Source organism: Carassius carassius, chromosome 8 (genome assembly GCF_963082965.1).
Source record: "Carassius carassius chromosome 8, fCarCar2.1, whole genome shotgun sequence".
In the NCBI taxonomy this organism is placed as follows: Eukaryota; Metazoa; Chordata; class Actinopteri; order Cypriniformes; family Cyprinidae; genus Carassius; species Carassius carassius.
In genome coordinates, this window is record NC_081762.1 from 31,864,745 (window position 1) to 31,870,744 (window position 6,000).

Genomic DNA, 6,000 nt, shown 5'->3' on the forward strand with positions numbered 1-6,000 from the left:
GTGCCATTTTACGCACAGTTCCCTAAAGCCATGGTTTTCAAACCTGTCCTGGAGGCACCCCTGCCCTTCACATTTTGAATGTTTCCCTCATCTAACACACCTGTTTCAAATCATCAGCTCATTAGTAGAGACCGCGAGACCTTATTTGGGTGTGTCTAATAAGGGAGACAATAAAAATGTGCAGGGCAGGGGTGCCTCCAGGACAGGTTTGAGAACCACTGCCCTAAAGAGACAGACTGAGCATCGATGCAATGCGGCCACGCTCTCTACGTTAGTTAATTTTTTTGGACTAAAAGGTGCCGAAAAGTATTTCAGACATTGTCCTGCGCAAACTGGTGGCAAAATAGGTCCCACCGAGATTTGAACATGGATCACTTGATTCAGAGACCAGGGACCTTTAGATCTTCAGTCTAACACTCTCCCAACTGAGCTATTTCGGCTACAACAAACCTCTGCTTAGCAAGCAGGGATTTCAGTGAGATCACCATACTCTTTGTCGGAGCTGAAGCGCAGAGCAGAGATGAGCCCCCAGTCAATAAAAACAGCTGGCCAGTACGGGGATCGAACCCGCGACCTTGGCGTTATTAGCACCACGCACTAATCAGCTGAGCTAACCGGCCTGGCTTAGCCATTAGTGTCTGCCTGATTGAAAAAAACCAGCTATAATGTTTGGGAATGCAATGAGACAATAAAGCTTCACGTTTCAACCCGAATCAGGTGTGCTAACAAAGAGAGACATGCAAAACATGCAGACCTGGGGGGAGCGAGGACTAGAATTGAGAACCGCTTCCTTAGACTTTAAGTCAGTGTGAGCAAAAGAGGTGAGAAGTTGTCTGCATGATCCGAGTGTTCCAAGGTAGCCTACATAATACAATAATCCATACACATGCATACTGGCGTAACAAGACCGAGAAGGTCCTTAAACACAAAAGCTTAATCTCTTTGTTAATTCGACAACATAATCTCGGCCATTGCAAAGGAGCAAGCCCAGAGGAGGGACAGCCTCTTTGCATCAAACCCGTCATTCCCAGCTATGCTCGTCATTCTTGAAAGGCCAGGGGAATTAGCTGAAATGGTAGAGCGTTCGCTTAGCATTCGAGAGGTAGCGGGATCGATGCCCGCATTCTCCAAGTTGGCTCCTGCCCTTTTACTCACACATCCCTAGATCAGTGGTTTTCAATCCTGTCCTGGAGGCATCCCTGCCCTGCACATTTCGCATTTCCCCTCATCTAACACACCTGTTTCAAATCATCAGCTCATTAGTAGAGACTGCAAGACCTGATTTGGGTGTGTCTAATAAGGGAGACATACAAAATGTTCAGGGCAGGGGTGCCTCCAGGAAAGGTTTGAAAACCATTGCCCTAAAGAGACCGACTGAGCGTTGACGCAATGCTGCCACACTCCGACGTTAGCTTTTTTTGGGCTCACAGCTGCCAAAAGGTATTTCAGACATGGTCCTGTGCAAATTGGTTGCAAAACAGTGCCATTTTACGCACAGTTCCCTAAAGCCGTGGTTTTCAAACCTGTCCTGGAGGCACCCCTGCCCTTCACATTTTGAATGTTTCCCTCATCTAACACACCTGTTTCAAATCATCAGCTCATTAGTAGAGACCGCGAGACCTTATTTGGGTGTGTCTAATAAGGGAGACAATAAAAATGTGCAGGGCAGGGGTGCCTCCAGGACAGGTTTGAGAACCACTGCCCTAAAGAGACAGACTGAGCATCGATGCAATGCGGCCACGCTCTCTACGTTAGTTAATTTTTTTGGACTAAAAGGTGCCGAAAAGTATTTCAGACATTGTCCTGCGCAAACTGGTGGCAAAATAGGTCCCACCGAGATTTGAACATGGATCACTTGATTCAGAGTCCAGAGTGCTAACCATTACACCATGGAACCTTAACTGTTGCAGCTGTTGCTCACAGGGCCACAAACACTGGCACCATCTCCAAACTAGTGCTGTTTTATCTTTTCCTGCGGCAAGAAAGCACACAGGCTCCACCGAGATTCGAACTCAGATCGCTGGATTCAAAGCCCAGAGTGCTGACCATTACAACATGGAACCAAAACTGCTTGGTTGGAGGCCAACTTGGAAACAGATAGCTCTCTGGCTGTGGGGAAGCAGTTATACAGAGAGGTTGGAACCCAGTGATTTTTTGTCAATGGCCCGCCTCAAAAAATGGAAAATTTTGGGAGATGTTGCCGAAACCCGGGATCGAACCAGGGACCTTCAGATCTTCAGTCTAACGCTCTCCCAACTGAGCTATTTCGGCTACAACAAACCTCTGCTTAGCAAGCAGTGATTTCAGAGAGATCACCCTACTCTTTGTCGGAACTGAAGAGCAGAGATGAGCCCCCAGACAATAAAAACAGCTGGCCAGTACGGGGATCGAACCCGCGACCTTGGAGTTATTAGCACCACGCTCTAACCAGCTGAGCTAACCGGCCTGGCTTAGCCATCCATGTCTGCCTGATTGGAAAAAAACTGCCATAATGTTTGTGAATGCAATGAGACAATAAAGCTTCACGTTTTAACCTGAACAAGGGCTCGTCCGGGATTTGATCCTCGAGACAGTGTGAAAGGCTAACGAATGCAAGTTGGCCTCTTAATTGACCTAAAAATGGGGCTGTATCTAACATGTAGAGGGATGTTAGGGAGGACAGCTGAAACGGTCAGATGTCACTTAGACCAGCGGGTCTCAATTCCAGTCCTCGCGCCCCCTGCTCTTCACATTTTGTAAGTTTCTTGCATAGCTTCAGACATTTGTTCCATTCGAACGTAAGTGCCCTGAGAACTGGACATCACATGACAGCCCTCCGTGATTCAAGTTCAAAGCGTATGTATATGTTCAATTCATAGTGAGTAATACAGTGGTGTATCGAGGTATACAGAGGTAAAGGATGTCACACTTCTCCATGTGTGAAGAAGTTGCGCAGCACAAATCCGTGAACCAATGTTCCAAAGTGAAGTATACTTTGACGGATTTCCCCTGCTCAGGGAGTGGGGAGCAATGAACACTGTGTAGGGACCATGTCAATCACTAGGAGCTCACTTCTAATGAGCTGATTATCCGAATCAGGTGTGCTAACAAAGAGAGACATGCAAAACATGCAGACCTGGGGGAGCGAGGACTAGAATTGAGAACCGCTTCCTTAGACTTTAAGTCAGTGTGAGCAAAAGAGGTGAGAAGTTGTCTGCATGACCCGAGTGTTCCAAGGTAGCCTACATAATACAATAATCCATACACACTCTCTACGTTAGTTAATTTTATCGGACTAAAAGGTGCCGAAAAGTATTTCAGACATTGTCCTGTGCAAACTGGTGGCAAAATAGGTCCCACCGAAATTTGAACTCGGATCACTGGATTCAGAGTCCAGAGTGCTAACCATTACACCATGTAACCTTAACTGGTGCAGCTGTTACTCACAGGGCCACAAACACTGGCACCATCGCCAAACTAGTGCTGTTTTATCTTTTCCTGCGGCAAGAAAGCACACAGGCTCCACCGAGATTCGAACTCAGATTGCTGGATTCAAAGCCCAGAATGCTGACCATTACACCATGGAACCAAAACTGCTTGGTTGGAGGCCAACTTTGAAACAGATAGCTCTCTGGCTGTGGGGAAGCAGTTATACAGAGAGGTTGGAACCCAGTAATTTTTGGTCAATGGCCCGCCTCAAAAAAGGGAAAAGTGTGGGAGATGTTGCCGAAACCCGGGATCGAACCAGGGACCTTCAGTCTAACGCTCTCCAAACTGAGCTATTTCGGCTACAACAAACTGCTTAGCAAGCAGTGATTTCAGTGAGATCACCCTACTCTTTGTCGGAAATGAAGAGCAGAGCAGAGATTAGCCCCCAGACAATAAAAACAGCTGGCCATTCCGGGGATTGAAGACGCGACCTTGGCGTTATTAGCACCACGCTCTAACCAGCTGAGCTATCCGGCCTGGCTTAGCCATCCATGTCTGCCTGATTGGAAAAAACCTGCCATAATGTTTGTGAATGCAATGAGACAATAAAGCTTCACGTTTTAACTTGAACAAGGGCTCGTCCGGGATTTGAACCCGGGACCTCTCGCACCCAAAGCGAGAATCATACCCCTAGACCAACGAGCCTTCTTTCCCTAAGCTAAAAAAAAAAGAGCTATTCCAGCATCAACAAAAGAAGGAACATGAACTAACGTGGAAGCAATCAAAGTCCTCGAGACAGTGTGAAAGGCTAACGAATGCAAGTTGGCCTCTTAATTGACCTAAAAATGGGGCTGTATCTAACATGTAGAGGGATGTTAGGGAGGACAGCTGAAACGGTCAGATGTCACTTAGACCAGCGGGTCTCAATTCCAGTCCTCGCGCCCCCTGCTCTTCACATTTTGTAAGTTTCTTGTATAGCTTCAGACATTTGTTCCATTCGAACGTAAGTGCCCTGAGAACTGGACATCACATGACAGCCCTCCGTGATTCAAGTTCAAAGCGTATATATATGTTCAATTCATAGTGAGTAATACAGTGGTGTATCGAGGTATACAGAGGTAAAGGATGTCACACTTCTCCATGTGTGAAGAAGTTGCGCAGCACAAATCCGTGAACCAATGTTCCAAAGTGAAGTATACTTTGACGGATTTCCCCTGCTCAGGGAGTGGGGAGCAATGAACACTGTGTAGGGACCATGTCAATCACTAGGAGCTCACTTCTAATGAGCTGATTATCCGAATCAGGTGTGCTAACAAAGAGAGACATGCAAAACATGCAGACCTGGGGGAGCGAGGACTAGAATTGAGAACCGCTTCCTTAGACTTTAAGTCAGTGTGAGCAAAAGAGGTGAGAAGTTGTCTGCATGACCCGAGTGTTCCAAGGTAGCCTACATAATACAAGAATCCATACACATGCATACTGGCGTAACAAGACCGAGAAGGTCCTGCGCAAACTGGTGGCAAAATAGGTCCCACCGAGATTTGAACTCGGATCACTGGATTCAGAGTCCAGAGTGCTAACCATTACACCATGGAACCTTAACTGGTGCAGCTGTTACTCACAGGGCCACAAACACTGGCACCATCGCCAAACTAGTGCTGTTTTATCTTTTCCTGCGGCAAGAAAGCAAACAGGCTCCACCGAGATTCGAACTCAGATCGCTGGCTTAGCCATCCATGTCTGCCTGATTGGAAAAAACCTGCCATAATGTTTGTGAATGCAATGAGACAATAAAGCTTCATGTTTTAACCTGAACAAGGGCTCGTCCGGGATTTGAACCCGGGACCTCTCGCACCCAAAGCAAGAATCATACCCCTAGACCAACTAGCCTTCTTTCCCTAATCCAAGGAAAAAGAGCTATTCCAGCATCAACAAAAGAAGGAACATGAACTAACGTGGAAGCAATCAAAGTCCTCGAGACAGTGTGAAAGGCTAACGAATGCAAGTTGGCCTCTTAATTGACCTAAAAATGGGGCTGTATCTAACATGTAGAGGGATGTTAGGGAGGACAGCTGAAACGGTCAGATGTCACTTAGACCAGCGGGTCTCAATTCCAGTCCTCGCGCCCCCTGCTCTTCACATTTTGTAAGTTTCTTGTATAGCTTCAGACATTTGTTCCATTCGAACGTAAGTGCCCTGAGAACTGGACATCAAATGACAGCCCTCCGTGATTCAAGTTCAAAGCGTATGTATATGTTCAATTCATAGTGAGTAATACAGTGGTGTATCGAGGTATACAGAGGTAAAGGATGTCACACTTCTCCATGTGTGAAGAAGTTGCGCAGCACAAATCCGTGAACCAATGTTCCAAAGTGAAGTATACTTTGACGGATTTCCCCTGCTCAGGGAGTGGGGAGCAATGAACACTGTGTAGGGACCATGTCAATCACTAGGAGCTCACTTCTAATGAGCTGATTATCCGAATCAGGTGTGCTAACAAAGAAAGACATGCAAAACATGCAGACCTGGGGGAGCGAGGACTAGAATTGAGAACCGCTTCCTTAGACTTTAAGTCAGTGTGAGCAAAAGAGG

At 46.7% G+C, this 6,000-nt stretch overlaps 6 non-coding genes across 6 annotated transcripts; all 6 read right to left on the reverse strand.

Annotated features, from left to right (window-relative positions):
• Positions 1-546: 546 nt before the first annotated feature.
• trnai-aau (transfer RNA isoleucine (anticodon AAU)) lies at positions 547-620 on the reverse strand. Its single transcript has one exon. It is a non-coding gene; the product is annotated as a tRNA-Ile (tRNA).
• Positions 621-2,198: 1,578 nt separating this feature from the next.
• On the reverse strand, positions 2,199-2,271 carry trnaf-gaa (transfer RNA phenylalanine (anticodon GAA)). Its single transcript has one exon. It is a non-coding gene; the product is annotated as a tRNA-Phe (tRNA).
• A 101-nt stretch (positions 2,272-2,372) lies between these two features.
• trnai-aau (transfer RNA isoleucine (anticodon AAU)) lies at positions 2,373-2,446 on the reverse strand. The gene has a single exon. It is a non-coding gene; the product is annotated as a tRNA-Ile (tRNA).
• Positions 2,447-4,041: 1,595 nt separating this feature from the next.
• On the reverse strand, positions 4,042-4,113 carry trnap-ugg (transfer RNA proline (anticodon UGG)). Its single transcript has one exon. It is a non-coding gene; the product is annotated as a tRNA-Pro (tRNA).
• An 821-nt stretch (positions 4,114-4,934) lies between these two features.
• Positions 4,935-5,006, reverse strand: trnaq-cug (transfer RNA glutamine (anticodon CUG)). Its single transcript has one exon. It is a non-coding gene; the product is annotated as a tRNA-Gln (tRNA).
• A 220-nt stretch (positions 5,007-5,226) lies between these two features.
• On the reverse strand, positions 5,227-5,298 carry trnap-ugg (transfer RNA proline (anticodon UGG)). Its single transcript has one exon. It is a non-coding gene; the product is annotated as a tRNA-Pro (tRNA).
• Positions 5,299-6,000: the final 702 nt, after the last annotated feature.